Here is an 18,764-nt window from a genome sequence, read left to right on the forward strand (position 1 = left end):
TCAGAGTCCTGTCTTGGAGGTAATCCAGTCATGATAAGCAGTCACTCGAGTGTAGACACCTGGTTTATTCTTTTTACCACACCCTTCTCCCGCGCTTACTATTCGAACAAGGTGCCAGATGTTCCTAGAGTTGGAGTAGGCTAGTGGTCCACCAGAATCATTCTAGAAGAAAACAAGAAAAAAAAATGTTTCTTGTCCTGAAACATTTCTGTCTCTCCTCTGGAGTTTTCAATAGGCTCTAGGCAGTGCAGACAATTCATGCTCTTTGGGCTTAGAACTGTGGAACTACTGAGTTTCTTCAAAACCCAGGGCAATTACAAACCAGAACACAGTGCCTACAATGGGATTGGATTGGGCTGGGAAGACTAGAAGTTGACCTTAACAATGGCAAAAGTGACTCCATGATGAAGCCTCTGTGGAATGGATGACATGTGCAAGTGGCATCTCTGGATAAGGAAGAGGCAGCCTCCTAGGTCTGCGGGTTGCCCAGAAAATAGGGCCAAATTTATTTTATTACCTTGTAACTATGGATTCCTAGACTGAAAACTTCCTGAGAGCAGAGTTGTGTTCACCACTGCATTTCCAGCTTCTTAGCTGGGGTCTGGTACATTAATGAGATGAATAAATATTTGTTAGGTGGATTGAAATAAGAAGCTACTCTGTGAAAATCATTAAGACAAAAAAAAAAAGTGGTAAAAACTTCCAATGAATTAGTACTTGGGAAAAATGATTTGATAATGTATCTAAAAGTACCTGACAGGCATCTACTTCTCCTGACATAAATCCACACATAGCATTGTATCAGTCACCAAGCCAGATAATGCATATGGAGCATTGCAAACTCTGTTATCAATAATCTTCAAAAAGGCCTGCTGAAGTATCACTGGAAGACCTAAGGGCAACAAATTCTGCATATTATGGAGATCTTAACCTTGTTTGTTAAAACAAAGAACAATTTGTAGAATAAAGCAGATCCTTTTGGTCACCAAGAGGCAGACAAGTCCCAGGCTAGACTGATTTCTTTCTAATGTTTATTATAGCTGGCTGCCTCACACAGAAATTCCAAATTTTCCAGTTTGTATTCCTGGAGATATTTCAGAAACTGAAGACAATGCCATGCTTTTTTGGTCCCATCACTTCATTTTCTTTTCAGTTTTTTTTTTTTTTTTAATGAATTGGTTAATTGCATGAAAGAGTGAGTGATTGATTAAATAATTATTCCTATGAATATTTACAGAAAGACTTATCATTCACATAAACTTACCATTCATATAAAGTGTTCCCCATCCTGTAACTACAACACTGTCATTTGCTGAGAGTTTCATTTTGGCTTCAGGAAGACAAATCTTACGAACATGGTAAAAGAGACTTCTTCAGCGAGCTGTACAACAGCAATATCATCATGAATCCCAGGGCCACTAAAATTTTCATGAATAATAATGTTTTGAACTTTCCGTGTCATATACGGTTTATTTACTATAGTTCCAAAGTTAACCGTCCAATCTTCTGAATTATTTTTTCCTGGAGGGCACAATTTAATTAAAATACACTCAATTTGTGGGTCAAAATGGTATTCTCAGTGGTTATCTTATAACTTTAAGCTATGTTTCCCAAACAGTACTATAAAGCACTTAAATTATTATCTTAAAAATGTCTTTGATGTGGGGATGTCATAAATGCTGCAGACATATAAAAACAGCTTCCCTCATGGCTCAGAGGTTAAAGCGTCTGCCTCGAATGCGGGAGACCTGGGTTCAATCCCTGGGTAGGGAAGATCCCCTGGAGAAGGAAATGGCAATCCACTCCAGTATTCTTGCCTGGAGAATCCCATGGACGGAGGAGCCTGGTGGGCTACAGTCCATGGGGTCGCAAAGAGTCAGACACGACTGAGCAACTTAACTACTACTAACTAAGGACTAGTAGATTTGTTTGTTGTTTAGTTGTCAAGTCATGTCCAACCAGACTCCTCTCTGACCCAGGGATTGAACCCATGTCTCCTTCATTGCAGGCAGGTTCTTCACCATCTGAACCATCAGGGAAGCCTGTATTGGAGATGTTGTGTGTGTGTTAGTTGCTCAGTCATGTCTGACTCTTTGCAACCCCGTGGACTGTAACCCAGCAGGCTCTTGTATCCATGGAATTCTCCAGGCAAGAGTACTGGTGTGGATTGTCATTTCCTTCTCCAGGGGATCTTCCCAACCCAGGGATCAAACCCCGGTCTCCTGCATTGCAGGCAGATTCTTTACCTTCTGAGCCACCAGGGAAGCCCATATTGGAGCTGTTGCTGCTGCTGCTGAGACTGAAGTCGCTTCAGTCGTGTCCGACTCTGTGCGACCCCATAGACAGCAGCCCACCAAGCTCCCCCGTCCCTGGGATTCTCCAGACAAGAACACTGGAGTGGGTTGCCATTTCCTTCTCCAACGCATGAAAGTGAAAAGTGAAAGTGAAGTCACTCAGTAGTGTCCGACTCCTAGCCCACTACAAATCCTCCTAAACAGTTGCTGATGTCTCCTGCTACTTCAGCCCCATCTGGTTTCTATGCATTTGAGTTGGGGAGCAACCACATGAGCAGCCTCAGTGCATGGGGTCCAGAATCACATGTACTGCCATGTACGCTGGACTCCATGAGCCTGTGGCAGGGCTCTTGACATCTGTCTGCACACATAAAAAAATTGCAACTTGTTCTCACCAGTCACTCCACTATATGTACCAAGTCAATGAATCTTGGCTTATAATTTAGATTTTTTGACCAGATTCTCCAGTTCCTCTGAGATTCTTTCTCAATTTAGGCCCTAACATTCTATTTAATTACTGTCACTTTCCTCAAAATGTCAGGTGCATTTTTTTTAAGATTTCAAGATCTTTGTGTAACTGTGACCTTCTTGAATCCTTCTCCCATTCTGAAGACTTCAGTGACTCCACACATTCAATAGCTGTGTTTCTTTAGTAAGTAAGCATCTTGTTATTTAGAGGTGTCCCTGACGAATAAAACTATATTTTCTAAGCATATTTTCTAATGTTTCCATTTAAAAATCTTCTTTATTTCAAATAGTTATTTTTGTTTGCTGTCCATAGAATAAGACTTGTGTCTCTACATCTCAACACATTTGAAGATGACTATTTTTTCAACTCAAAATACACATTATTCTTTCTGATATATCTACTCCAATCAACAAACTTTATCTCTTTAGAGTCTGGAACAAAACTTGCAACTGCATATCTCAGTTAGAATATGTTCTCTATCTTCATCAAGTGTCCACAGAGCATACTAACATCTGTGTTGTACGTGTGACACTTACCACTCTACCTGCATAATACCTTTAAAATATCACATTTAAATTTCTTTTTTTTTTTTTATGGTAAGAGTATGTTTAGTTTACAAGAGAGATCACCAAACTACCTTATAAGATGTCTGTACCATTTTGCATTCCCACGAGCAATTAATGACAATTTCTGTTGCTCCACATCCTTGCCAACACTTGGTGTTATCAGTGTTCTGGGTTTTGACATTATAATATGTATGTAGTGGTATCTCACTGTTGTTTTAATTTGCATTTTTCTGATAACATATGATGTAGAACATCTTTTTTATGCTTGTCATCTGACCATCTTTGGTGAGATGTCTGTTAAGATGTTTGATCTTTTTTGAGTTATTTTCTTATTTTCAGTTTAAGGTATTCTTTGTATATATTGGGTAACAGTCCGTTGTCAAACACGACTTGTAAAAATATTTTCTCCCAGTCTGTGGCTTGTCTTCTCATTCTCTTGACAGCGCCTTTCATATAGTAGAAGGTTTTATTTTAATGAAGTTCAACTTATCACTTCTTTCTTTCATGAACCGTGCCTTTGGTTTGCACCTAATAAATCACTGTCGCACCTAAGGTCACCTTCAGTTCAGTTTAGTCGCTCAGTTGTGTCCAACTCTTTGCAGCCCCATGGACTGCAGCACATAAGGCCTCCCTGTCCATCACCAACTCCTGGAGTTTACCCAAACTCATGTTCATTGAGTTGGTGATGCCATCCAACCATCTCATCCTCTGTCATCCCCTTCTCCTCCTGCCTTCAATCTTTTCCAGCATCAGGGTCTTTTCAAATGTCAGTTCTTCGCATCAGGTGGCCAAAGTATTGGAGTTTCAGCTTCAACATCAGTCCTTCCAATGAATATTCAGGACTGATTTCCTTGAGGATGGACTGGCTGGATCTCCCTGCTCTCCAAAGGACTCTCAAGAGTCTTCTCCAACACCACAGTTCAAAAGCATCAATTCTTTGGCTCTCAGCTTTCTTTATAGTCCAACACTCACATCCATACATGACTACTGGAAAAGCCATAGCTTTGACTAGATGGACCTTTGTTTTTTTTTTTTTCTTTTTTTTCTTTATTTTTATATGGAGTTGGCTTTTAAAATATCCTATTTTTCTAAATAATTATGGTTTTGATTAACCAGGGTCTGTGGTAAGAGCTGTGGGGTACCCATTATTTCTTTTTTTTTCTTTTTTTTTTTTTTTTTTTTTTTGATATCAGGGCTTACTGCGGCCGGTCACTGGGACGGGTGGAGCTGCTGTACGGTTTGCGGCGGACATCGGAGGCTGAGAGAAGCAGAGCGGGGCCGCCGGGGCCTCGTTAGGGCCGCAGCGACAGCAGTTGGGCCCCCCGCCCCGGCAGGCGGCCAGAGAGCGCGGGAAGGGGGTCGGGGGGACCCGCCCCCAGCCGGCTGCAGTCATGAACTCCAACGTGGAGAACCTGCCCCCCCACATCATCCGCCTGGTGTACAAGGAGGTGACGACGCTGACCGCTGACCCACCTGACGGCATCAAGGTCTTTCCCAAAGAGGAGGACCTTACGGACCTGCAGGTCACCATTGAGGGCCCTGAGGGAACCCCGTATGCCAGAGGCCTCTTCCGCATGAAACTCCTGCTGGGGAAGGACTTTCCGGCCTCCCCGCCCAAGGGCTACTTCCTGACGAAGATCTTCCACCCGAATGTGGGCGCCAATGGCGAGATCTGCGTCAATGTGCTCAAGAGGGACTGGACCGCTGAGCTGGGCATCCGGCACGTGCTTCTGACCATCAAGTGCCTGCTGATCCACCCCAACCCCGAGTCGGCCCTCAACGAGGAGGCGGGCCGCCTGCTGCTGGAGAACTACGAGGAGTACGCAGCCCGCGCGCGCCTGCTCACTGAGATCCACGGCGGCGCCGGCGGGCCCAGCGGCGGGAGGCCCGAGCCCGGGCCACTGCCAGTGGGGCGGCGGCCTCCACTGCTGACCCCACAGCCCCTGGGGGCCCAGCAGGGGCTGAGGGGCCCATGGCCAAGAAGCACGCGGGCGAGCGCGACAAGAAGCTGGCAGCCAAGAAAAAGACGGACAAGAAGCGGGCACTGCGGCGCCTGTAGTGGGCTCTCTCCCCTCCCTTCTTACCTGACCCGACTCTAAGTTTTTTAAATTATGGCTGGGGTGGGGGAGGGCACGAGGGCACTGGGACCTGGATTTGTTTTTCTAAATAAATTTCTTCAACTAGATTGTAAATCCCTACAGCAGAAGACGAATAAGCACCTTGTAACTGGATTTAGACATACCTAACTTCACACTCAGTTCCTGCTGTTTAAGAGTGGTAGGATCTTGGTCAAGTTGTATCACCATTTCTAAACCCAATTTCCTCATCTTTAAATAGCTTCAAGTATACATTTCATTACTTTGTCAACAAAGGTTCGTCTAGTCAAGGCTATGGTTTTTCCTGTGGTCATGTATGGATGTGAGAGTTGGACTGTGAAGAAGGCTGAGCGCCGAAGAATTGATGCTTTCGAACTGTGGTGTTGGAGAAGACTGTTGAGATGTTGAGAGTCCCTTGGACTGCAAGGAGATCCAACCAGTCCATTCTGAAGGAGATCAGCCCTGGGATTTCTTTGGAAGGAATGATGCTAAAGCTGAAACTCCAGTCCTTTGGCCACCTCCTGCGAAGAGTTGACTCATTGGAAAAGACTCTGATGCTGGGAGGGATTGGGGGCAGGAGGAGAAGGGGATGACAGAGGATGAGATGGCTGGATGGCATCACTGACTTGATGGACGTGAGTCTGGGTGGACTCCGGGAGTTGGTGATGGATAGGGAGGCCTGGCGTGCTGCAATTCATGGGGTCGCAAAGAGTCAGACACGACTGAGCGACTGATCTGATCTGATACATTTCATATGGAATTATTGTTATGATTACATGAAATGATGTAAATAAAGCACTTAGTATCAGGCAAAAGCCCTTATTTGGAAAATGTTAATTGCTTCCATTTGCTTTTCCCTTAGTTGCTCCCATTTAAATGCCTTTGTTTGCATGTGTGTGAGCTCAGTTGCTTCCGTTGTGTATAACTCTTTGCGACCCTATGGACTGTAGCCTGCCAGGATCCTCTGTCCATGGGGATTCTCCAGGCAACAGTACTGGAGTGGGTTGCCATGCCATCCTCCAGGGGACCTTCCTGATGCAAGGATCGAACTGGAGTCTCCTGTGTTGACAGGCAAGTTCTTTAGTGTCACCTAGGAAGCCCTTAAATGTCTTCACTGCCCTTGAATTATGAGGGTACTTGTAAATTTCATGTAGTCTTGGTGAATGTCACACATTTAGGTTAACCTTCACAGACCTCCTAAATAGATCTGCAACCAGAATCTTACATTTAGTCAGAGTTTCAAACTTACCTAGCAAAGCAGTGCGCTGCAGAGAGGAGCCACCTGCTGCTGATCAGTGGAGGCCACAGTGGCATTTTCCCCATTCACAATTCGGTTGCCTACTGTGATACTGTTGGTCAGTCTTCTCCCACAACCTGAATAAAGGATTTATTTATACAAGAGCAGGTAACTTTGATTATGCTGTATAAGAAATACATTTTAAAACAGTTCTTGAAATCCTTCAATGATTGTCCTGCATCTCCTAACCAATGCTGTTTTTTTCCAGAATGTACTTTTTTTATGGTAGCACTCCATCCTTGTTTCGATGATTTTACTTTTCCTCTTCCTCTTTTCCAGTTTCAAGAATCTTTCAGCTGTTGACCTTTGTTGTATTATAATTCTAGTCTCCCCAAGTAGATTGCATAATTTTAAGGGTGGAGACTTTGCTTCATTAATGTCTTACATAGCATGTACAATGCTGTCTGTAAAGCCCCATGTGGACAACATATACTCCATAAATATCCACTGAATGAATGAATGCACGGATGTATCAAACTGTGGGCCACATGATTCTCTAAAGAGAATTGGCTTAAAAAGTACAGACTGTTTTTTTAACTTATAATAAACACATTTTATATAGCCTAGTTTTGCATTTTCTTATTACCCTCCATTTTTCCTTCACTTAAAAAAAAAAACTAATTCAGCCATGATATTCTTCATGATTCCATTTTTTGAAAATAATTCTCACTTCACACTTTTGAACAACCCATTACAAATAGTCAGTGTTTTTCAAAAAGAAACGCTAGATAGATATGTGGCATCGCCAATAATTTTGAAAGACTACTACAGGTTTCCAAAATGAAGTACTTCTAGAAACTTTGTAGCAAGATGATGGGGAACTATTTATGAAAGTGTTAAATTTATAATAAAATTTCTAAACTTACAGTTTAGAAGCATTTGTTGGTAAGCATTTCAACATTATTCTTGATGATTTCTGAAATTAAGAAACAAAAACATAAGGTTAATAAAATATCACCAAGCAATTCTTTTCAACCAAAGGACTAAATTTCTCAACCCAGTTACACCCAACATTTGACTATTAAAATTAGTTCATGTGTTATTTATCAACCCCTCTGACTCCTACTTGCTCAATTTTGGCCATCTCTCCACATCTCTACCAGGTGGTATAGGCAAAAGGAAAAGGAGATAAAAAAGCAAAGTTCTCAGTTTTATAACAGTTGAAGTAAAACATTTAGAGAAATAAGAAGCTGACACTCTTACTAAAAGAGGCACTGAGCATAATCTTTGGATTTTTTTCCCTATGATAATTCTCACTACTTTGAAATAGAGTTGTCTATATTTTAAAGAAAAATAGCAATTAAAATTACATTTTATTTTGCCTACCCTGCTCTTTAGAAGTCATCTCATTACTTAGACTGAATTGTGAAATTTTGAGAATTTGACTTAAATTTAAGTCTATTTTCTACTGGAAAGATACCTTAGAGAGAAAGAAAAGAGAGAACATAAAAAAAAAAGGCACATCAGAAAGTGTTGACCCTGCATTCCTAGGAGACAGAGGGGCCATAACTGGTACAACCTTCTTTCCTAATGACTAAGCACAAAGGAATTATCTTGCTCTTTGCAAAAGCTCTAACTCAAACTCACTTCTTATGAGTGGCCCATTGGTAACAGGGACTGTATTGAAGCAAAGGAGCTGTAACAGGCAGTTGGTGACCATTATAGCCTTCAAGGATACTAGGATCAATTGTCAGTCTGGAAGAATCACAAAACTGGGCTCTGGAAACATAAGCTTATCACCTAACAGACTTTTTAATAATTGGAGTTTAGAGTTTCAAGATCTTTGAAAAATCATCAAAAATTTATGAATAATTACTTTCTGTACTAGGACAAAATCCTATCATTTTCTTCCCTTGTTTTCTAAGGAATTATTCCAGGCAAACTTTATCTTTAATAATATTACTTCCATTCTCCCACAAGAAGCAATGAGAATTCCCTAATCTTCAACTTTACCCTTACTCCTGCAATCTTTACACTGAATGATCAAGAAAACCCCAAGTCTGTTTCTTATAATGAGAGCCTGACATAAGTAGAAGGTAAGGAGGAACATATGGAGGAGGGCTTGGCAGCCCAGTCCAGTATTTTTGCTTGGAGAATCCCCATGGACAGAGAAGCCCAGCAGGCAACAGTCCATGACATCACAAAGAGTCAGACTCGACTGAGTGACTAAGCACAGCACAAGGAGGAATATGGCTTCAGTTATTATTTTTCACCCCCTTTTCATCCATTACAGCCAACCCTTCCAAACTCACAAGCATGCCTGTAGCTTAACACTTATTTCTATCACTGTTCAGACAAAGATTCTATAACACTTCGCTTTCCAATACCACCTCAATTATAGGAGTGCCACAGTTGGGAAAACTAATTTTTCCTAAGAAAATTCCTAAAAATTTTGGTTCATTTTTTTTTTCAGTCCTTTTTTTTTAATAGTCTAGGTATTTAAGTAGTAGAAAATAATGTAAAAAAGTAAAATACCTGTAACTTTAATGGAAGTGGGAACTGCATTCCAGGATGCCATGGTGTCCTTCAACTTCTGATGTAAGATAATCTTGATTTTAGTCCTCATGCTATTCTTTTCTGCTGGAGGAAACTTGAATGTCAACTGTAACTGTACACTTGAACCACTGGAATCAGGACTAGAAATAACAGAAATATTCTAGTGTGCTGTTTTCTGATTTTTTTAGATGTTTCATGAACACATTAGATTTCCCACATGTTAATTATTATATTGCCTTTACATATATTAAAAAATAATACAGATATTGTCTCAGTATATATAAAGTGTAATGGTCCCTAAGAACCTAACTGGTTAAAAGGTATTACTCATGAAAAAGGATGTGAACCACAAACTAGAAATCAGAATATTTCAAACACATGTAAGAAACTGACTACTGGCCAACAAATAATTGGCTTGAGATTTTATTGTAATGTAGAAAAAAAAATAGTGTTCTTATATAGATATTTTCTAATAGCTTAATTTTAGAGAAAAAGATAAATGAGAACTTAAATGTAGGGTCTGGAAGTATTCAAAAGATAACTTCTAGCATGTATTTGGGAGCCAGTACTAAACTTCTTCCTATAGATTCTTATATATGCCCACCCCAATAGATCTATGCAATGATAAAGTTCAGAAAGATAACTTTAAAACATGAAGACAATCTCCATTATCTACATATTCAGTACATAATTTTTATTAATCAGGAAATAAGATAAATTCATTTTGGAAGATTTTCAAACAAAAATCCATATTAAGCACTGTTAAAAAAAAACTTCAACTCTATTTTCAAATAATTATGATTAATTGAAGACCCTTTGAAGATTTTTGCTTGTCTGTAAGAAAGTAGATTGGTTGCTTGGTTAGTTGGTTGATTGGTTGGCTAGCTGGATTTTTTGTTTCATTTTGTTTTATTTAGGGAGTTCAGACTCACAAGTGCTCCCTGTGTCACTCATTCCCTATGCTTTGTGACACTGCCTTCCTACATCCCTCATCCCCCCCCCACCACCAAGCGCACTTACAATACATATTTAGACAAAAGTTACCTTAAAAAGATTCACTTTCTCCAGTCATTAAAGTGATGGCAATTATGAGAGAGAACAAAAGAGGATTATTTTAGAAAAAATATGGCCAGATGAGTATGAATGGAAAAAGAGATGATTTTAGTGTATCAGTAGCAAAACAATCAGCTAGAACTTCTGGTTTTGCATAGAGTTACAATTATCTTTTATCATAGAAGTCAGTTAGGACTGACTGCCACCAACAACCTTATAATTCCCCTTCAAGTACAGAGATTAAAGATTTGAGCAGAACACTTCTCACCTGAATAGAAATTTGTTCAATACAGTGATGCTATAATTTATGGGGAACTCTTTCAGATCAGATCAATCACTCAGTCGTGTCTGACTCTTTGCGACCCCATGAATCGCAGCACGCCAGGCCTCCCTGTCCATCACCAACTCCCAGAGTTCACTTAGACTCACGTCCATAGAGTCAGTGATGCCATCCAGCCATCTCATCCTCTGTCGTCCCCTTCTCCTCCTGCCCCCAATCCCTCCCAGCATCAGAGTCTTTTCCAATGAGTCAACTCTTCGCATGAGGTGGCCAAAGTACTGGAGCTTCAGCTTTAGCATCATTCCTTCCAAAGAAATCCCAGGGCTGATCTCCTTCAGAATGGACTGGTTGGATCTCCTTGCAGTCCAAGGGACTCTCAACAGTCTTCTCCAACACCACAGTTCAAAAGCATCAATTCTTCGGCGCTCAGCCTTCTTCACAATCCAACTCCCACATCCATACATGACCACTGGAAAAACCATAGCCTTGACTAGACGAACCTTTGTTGGCAAAGTAATGTCTCTGCTTTTGAATATGCTATCTAGGTTGGGTCATAACTTTCCTTCTAAGGAGTAAGCATCTTTTAATTTGGGTGCAGTCACCATCTGTAGTGATTTTGGAGCCCAGAAAAATAAAGTCTGACACTGTTTCCACTGTTTCCCCATCTATTTCCCATGAAGTGATGGGACCGGATGCCATGATCTTCGTTTTCTGAATGTTGAGCTTTAAGCCAACTTTTTCACTCTCCACTTTCACTTTCATCAAGAGGCTTTTTAGTTCCTCTTCCCTTTCTGCCATAAGGGTGGTGTCATCTGCATATCTGAGGTTACTGATATTTCTCCTGGCAATCTTGATTCCAGCTTGTGTTTCTTCCAGTCCAGTGTTTCTCATGATGTACTCTGCATGTAAGTTAAATAAACAGGGTGACAATATATAGCCTTGACGTACTCCTTTTCCTATTTGGAACCAGTCTGTTGTTCCATGTCCAGTTCTAACTGTTGCTTCCTGACCTGCATACAAATTTCTCAAGAGGCAGATCAGGTGGTCTGGGAATTTCCCACAGTTTATTGTGATCCACACAGTCAAAGGCTGGGGAACTCTTTAGTCCCTCTCTTTTTACCTTCTTTCTTCCCTTCTTTCCTCCCTTCCTTCCTTCTCTCTCTCTCTTCCTCTATCCCTGTTTCTTGCTGTTGATGTTATTTAAAGCTGAGGTGTATGTGATATATTATCTACTTCTCATTCCATAAGATCTTGAATGAATTTTTACTTACAGAAGTTTGATGACTTTTGAGTTTATATGTTCTTTGTATACACTAGAATTTTGAAGTGCATCAGATATCTGTCAAGAGAAAAAACAAAAAAACTACCATGTATGTTTTAACCAAATTTATAATAAAATAAATAAACTTCTGACTTACCTTAATCTCAGTATCTTTGCTCAGATCTGTGCTGGCCTGTGAAACCGTTTTTTCACAATTATCATTGTATGTGATTCCAGAAATATCAAAATCACCTTGGTAATAGTAAGTCTTTTCTGTGAAATAAAGAAATACTTTAAAAACTTTAAAATAAACTTGACCTCAAGTCCCTCCATATCTTTATCTCAAAATTAATAATCAATACTGGGAAATTAACTTATCACCACTTGAATGAGAGATCCCCCTAGCCCTCAGCCAACTCTGATTACTCTCAGTATTAACAAAGACTGTATTAATTCGTAAATATTAATTCATAAACCAGAATCCTAGAGTAAGCCCATCTTCCAAAATTGCTTCAAAAAATTTTACAACCAAGTTTGAGTGTCTAATTTTATTTCAAGAAGTCCAGTTCAACTAATTTAGATTTAGGTAATATAAGCTTGTCTAGCATTGAATCTGAAATGGTAGATAGCTGACCATGTAAAGAAACTCAAGAGTAAATTCTCATCCCACACACTTCCTGCTCAAGCCAGGATGACTGTAGTGCTCCATTTTGTATCACTTCTTTCCACTAAGTCAATGTTTCTTTTTAAAAAGTTACTTGTTAAAATGCAAACCATATTTTGGAAGACTAGCTAATTAAGCTACTGGTCCCCACTAACATACTGACAAGGCTTCTTCACGGGAGCCTGCTTCAGAAAACTCAGAGAGCTATCCATAAGGAAACTATGTGAATAAAGTTATTTTTTAATGAGTAGGGGTAGAAGTAGATAGAAAGATTCAGACTATGGAGACATGGTGGATAGACAAGGTAGGTAAGAGACTGTGAGCATCCACTATACTTCCAAAGGATAAGTTTTGAAATTTGATATTAAGATGGTTGGGCAAAAACAAAGGAGAAGAGGCTAGGTTGAAAAAGAACTGAAATTTTCACTGAATCAAGCAAAATATATCCACATTGCATTACTGCACAGGGTGATATATTTCAGAGGAATAAAATAGGAAAATCATGAAAAAGTATTGTTAGAATCATACACTTAAAGTATTAAGATGTGGGTTTGTGCTCAACTATACTAAACAGCTTGTGATATCTAGGAAGTCACTTGACTTTCCTGAGCCTCAGTTTCCTGCATGTGAAAGTAGGGACAGTAGTAAAACCTGCCCTCCCAGGCTCAGATAATTAGTGTGAGGATCAAGTGGAGTAACACATGCCAAGTTTCTTTCAAAAACAACTAATCTCAAAAATATACAAGTTTCTTTAAAAAACAACTAATCTCAAAAATATACAAGCAACTCCTACAGCTCAATTCCAGAAAAATAAATGACCCAATCAAAAAATGGGCCAAAGAACTAAATAGACATTTCTCCAAAGAAGGCATACAGATGGCTAACAAACACATGAAAAGATGCCTATACCTGTGGTGGATTCATGTTGAGATATGGCAAAACCATTGCAATATTTTAAAGTTAAAAAATAAAATAAAAAATAAAAACATTAAATGGATATACAAATTTCAGGGTTTACTTTTCCTGAAAGATAAAAATAAAACAAGCTCTCTGGATGTAAACTTAATGAATGTTATTAAAAATAAGATCAAGTTAGTATGAGCATTCAGCCATTTAACCACTCTTGACTGTCCACTATTAGAAAAGCCATTAGTGGACTATCCACAGCTGCTTATCACTTATGTCATTCAAAAAAGTTTGTTTATATATTTGCTGCATCAAGTCTTAGTTGCAGCACATAAGATCTTCATTACCTCATGTGGAATCTTTCATCGTGGTACAGACTCTCTAGTTGTGGCACAAGGGCTCCAGAGCATGTGGGCTCATTAGTTTTGGCCCCGGACTTAGCTGTTCCACAGCATGTGGGATCTTAACCAGGGATCAAAATGCATCCCCTGCATTACAAGGCAGATTCTTCATCACTAGACCACCAGGGAAGTTCTTCAAATGGATCTTAACAACCAATATCAGAGCACAAGGATTGGCTCAGACAGTAAAGCATCTGCCTATAATACAGGAAACCCAGGTTTGATCCCTTGGTCGGGAAGATCCAATGGAGAAGGGAATGGGAACCCACTCCAATATTCTTGCCTGGAACATCCCATAGGCAGAGGAGCCTGGAGGGCTACAGTCCATGGGTTCGCAAATAGTCAGACACAATTGTGTGTGTAGATCTTAATAACCAATATCAGAAGGAACCAAAAAGAGTAGGGAATCTCTGAAGTTTGAGGTATATTTTTTACCAAAAGATACAAGTTAGCTACAAACCTATTCTACAAGCACCTTTATTGACAATGAATACTGGCATCACAGTATTGAGCATTTCAATCTTGCCCACACTCCCATAGCTGTTGATATAACTAATAGACTGGATCAAAGAGGCATCTGATTCAAAAAAATTGCAAACTTTGGTGTCAAATAGCATAAAATTAAGTTGAAATAAAATAGTAATTTGATGAGAAAGTTTCCATAAAGAAATTTAATATTCTTGTGTTTCTTGTCAATTTTTAAGAAAATGAGAGTCAATACTGACCAACTGCCGGAAAATGGACAAGGAGACCAATAGTTAATCCCCAAATTGCCACAACTCCAAGAAAAATAAGGATGGTTCTCCATAACGGCCAAGATCTTCTCTGAGAAGATATGCTGGTGTGTCTACCAAAAGAAGGAAGGTGACTTGAATCAGATGATGTGCTGTGTGTTGTGCTGAATCAGATGATAAATATTCTAAATTTACCTGTCAATACAATATTGTAAAGTTTAAAAATAAAATAAAATTAAACTAAAAAAAAAAATTACCTGTCTCTCCTCCAACTCATACAACACAATTTATAGTTTATGCATCATATCTTTGTGTTAGCTTAAAACAAGAAGCCTCAAATGTGTAAGGAGGATAGACCTTAATGCTCACTCCAGTACTCTTGCCTGGAAAATTCCTGTGCAACTCCACCCAGTCTTAATTCCTCTCTGTACTGTTCTCAATTCTTAATCCTACCTCTTCCTTATATCTCTTTTGATGACTTGTTTATTAACACTACCCTATGCCAACATTGTGAAAGCACTTCAAAGAAACTCCCTACATTCCATACGTGCTTTTATACTGAAGTTCATTTGTATAATCTAATTTTCATAGAAAAATATTTCTTATATTAGATAAATCACACTTTAAAAGGAGCATATAATTAATGTGAACAATAATATTTATAACCTTATTAATATCTGAAAATATATGTCTGCTAATAAGTAGAAAAATTTACTATGATGGTCTCAAATTTGTTTTGGAATAGCCATTGTAACTTAAGCTGGTAGCTTAGTCTCTCTGAGACATGAATACTAGTTTGAGAGACTCAAGCACTATATAGCCTAAATTATGTACATAGTACAGAAAGTAGCTGGCATGGTTTCGATATAAAATAGTCACTATACTACAGTGTATAAAATGCTTTTCTTTGAAGATCCCTTTTAGATGTTCTTGAAAATTCTAAAGAATACACAGTGTTGACTATAGAACTGGTATTGCTTTTTCCCTTTAATTGTGAATTTCTTCCTATCATAAATAATTGAGATTTTTTATATATAAAATGTCACAGTTTATGATTTATTCAACCTCTCCTCTAGTATGATGTTTGCATTCTGAAATTGATTATTATTTTTAATAACAGCTGAAATCATTAAAATCATGTTCTAAATATCCAAAAAAGTCCATTCATGAAATAATTTACTCTCATCTATCAAGTATATATTTTAGCCATAATTTTTTAAAGGTAGAAATCTGAGTTCTTGAATGAATCTCTCATTTAACAAAGATAATAGGGTAAAAATTAATCTTCAATAAATTTAACCAACTCCATATGCTAAACTAAATTATACCTGACTCACTTTTGGACAGAACCTACTGCAAGGAAGAACTCATTGCTATTCTGGTATAATTCAACTATTTACCTTAATCAAATTATAATAATGTTAAAAATGACGGTAACTACACTATCCACAATTTTAAAACATTTATCTCACAATAATTTATTTCCCACAGCCCATACCCAGTATCATATCCTAAATCAGACTTCGTTATAACAAATTCTGACACTGAATTAGCAGTTAAATTACAAAGCCTTAAAAACTGTAGTTCTCATTTACTAAAACTTCATTTCCAACCACTTGAATTGGATGGACCTGAGTTCTGTTAAATAGTGAAGAGTGTAAAACATAATTCCAATGCAAAATTCCCCAAATCTTATAAAGATACTTTTTTTTTTCCCATCGTTAAAGTTGTTCAGTCTTTTCCAACTCTTTGTGACCCCATGGACTATATACAGTCCATGGAATTCTCTAGGCCAGAATACCGGAGTGGGTAGCCTTTCCCATCTCAAGGGGATCTTCCCAACTCAGCGATCGAACCCAGGTCTCCCGGATTGCAAGAGGATTCTTTACCATCTGAGCCACATAGGGAGAGGCTTATTAATAAGGAAGAAAGTATTAATAATTAATGATCAAATAAGTCAAAAAGCCTTCATCACCAACTTTCTTCCAGAACTCTAGGAAAGCCGAGTCTGGAAAGGAACTTATTTGGAAATGTATTACGTTTTGAGGGCCCTCTGCAGTTTAATTTAGAGTCTGTGTTGTAAAGTATATTATTCCAAAAATCTATAATGGCATTCAGGTTTTTAAAATATTTCTTTAAAAATTCATATTAGAAAACATGGTTTTCGTTACACCATTAGAGAACAAAAATGGTAGTATTCCTTTTTTTTTTTTTGGCTGCACCTTGCAACATGTGATATCCTAGTTCCTTGACCAGCAATCAAACCTATGCCCCTGCACTAGAAATGTGGAATCTTAACCACTGAACCACCAGGGAAGTCCCAGTGGTATTCTTATGAATGATTATTTTTAAAATAGCAAATAAAATTTTGCTAAAATTTGATTAATATTTTCCAAATTTCTGAAAATTTCCCAGAGACTTTACAGGGCCTTTAGATATCAGAAACAGTAACATGGATCCAGAAATAAAAATCTAAATTATAAAAAGCAACTAATGAACAAAAAACTAGAAGCTACTCTGTAGCAACCTGTTAGCTTTTATAGACTTAATCTCCCAAATAAAATTCCATTTACCTGTACATAGTATTCTGGTTATTATGGTGGAGTCAGCAACAAAGATAGTGATGATGTTGACCATGATGACAATGATAATAGTGGTAATAAAAATAAGGGCTTTCTGGTGGAGCTTTTAAGATGATCAGAGTTTCCCAGGTTTATGTGTTACATTCAGTGTTGGTTGGTTCATTTTTATGGGCTGGGTGAAATAAAGAGAACAAATAAAGTGAAACTTGTCTGACTAGTGTCAACAACTGTCATATTTCTATGGTTTCAAGATAAGAGTCATCCAGGGAATGACAAGCTTCCTTGACTTGGCTATTTAGAAAAAACTAATAGCCTAATCTTTGGTCACTTAAAAGGTACACCTAAGAAATAGCTTTTTGGTGTATCAAGATAATTCTAACTCTGTGTTTGACCAGTTTCATCATTCTGGATTCTTCCTCCTCAACTGAAACCAGCTGTAATTAGGTAGAAGTTGCTGACAAAAGACTTTTCACAAGGTATTGATATTAACATAACTAATATCACCACCATTTTGATATAATGAATTCTATTTCATTGTTGTTTACATCTTCATTTCCCTAATTACCAGTGAAAATGATCATTGCTGCTGCTGCTGCTAAGTCACTTCAGTAGTGTCCGACTCTGTATGACCTCATAGACGGCAGCCCACCAGGCTCCACCGTCCCTGGGATTCTCCAGGCAAGAACACTGGAGTGGGTTGCCATTTCCTTCTCCAATGCATGAAAGTGAAAAGGGAAAGTGAAGTCGTTCAGTCAAGTCCGACCTTCAGCGACCCCATGGACTGCAGCGTTCCAGGATCCTCCGTCCATGGGATTTTCCAGGCAGGAGTACTGGAGTGGGGTGCCATTATGATCATTATTTCACATATTTCACTTTTCAGCTATGCTACAGCCCCAGTCTTTGTGTTCTGACTCCTACAGCCTGTTATACCGTGGTTTTCTGCTTAATTTTTAGCTCCTCTACCTCCCCTGGACTGGCCAGTGGTTTCTGGCAAGAAACTATATGTATGTAAATCTCACCCAGTATAGCCCCTTCTCTTCATTAGTTTTCTTTGAGACAGCTTTTAAATTTCACCCAGTATAGTCCCTTCTCTTCATTATTTTTCTTTGAGAGTTTTTGCCAGTTTTGGGTCACTCTGTATTACCTTCATATGGTTGTTATATTTTTCAAAGGTTTATAATTATTAATTCTAGAAAAGCTTGATAGAAGATATTTCTCCATTGCTGGAAGTGGAACAAGTCATTGGTGGTGTTCAAAAAACAGAATCTCTTAATTTTAGTTTAAAATTTGCCAATATTTCCTTTTAAGGTTAGTATTTTATGAGTATATATACATAGTTTGTTGAAGAATTCTTTGCCTTTCATAAAGATATACTTGCATGTTTTCTTCTGAAAACCTTAGTGTTACCATCTGCACTTAGATCAATAATTCACATTGCATTCCTTTGTGTGTATATTATGAAGAAGGAGTAAAGATGCATTTTTTTCCATATGACTATTAATTGACCCCGCACATCTTACTGAAATCATGTGCATGCAATTCTCTATCCACTATCCTGCATTGTCACCTCTGTTATAAATCAAGTATTGATATAAATCAAATGGGGGTCTCTTTCTGAATTTTTTATAGTTAATTTTTTAGTGTACTCTATCACACTGCCTTAAT

General features: G+C 38.6%; 2 pseudogenes; one reads left to right on the forward strand and one right to left on the reverse strand.

Annotated features, from left to right (window-relative positions):
• On the reverse strand, window positions 1-17,154 carry LOC102278495 (transmembrane protease serine 11B-like; annotated as a pseudogene).
• LOC102278983 (ubiquitin-conjugating enzyme E2 S pseudogene) lies at window positions 4,530-5,433 on the forward strand (annotated as a pseudogene).
• Window positions 17,155-18,764: the final 1,610 nt, after the last annotated feature.

The sequence above is a fragment of the Bos mutus genome, chromosome 6 (genome assembly GCF_027580195.1).
Source record: "Bos mutus isolate GX-2022 chromosome 6, NWIPB_WYAK_1.1, whole genome shotgun sequence".
NCBI lineage: Eukaryota > Metazoa > Chordata > Mammalia > Artiodactyla > Bovidae > Bos > Bos mutus.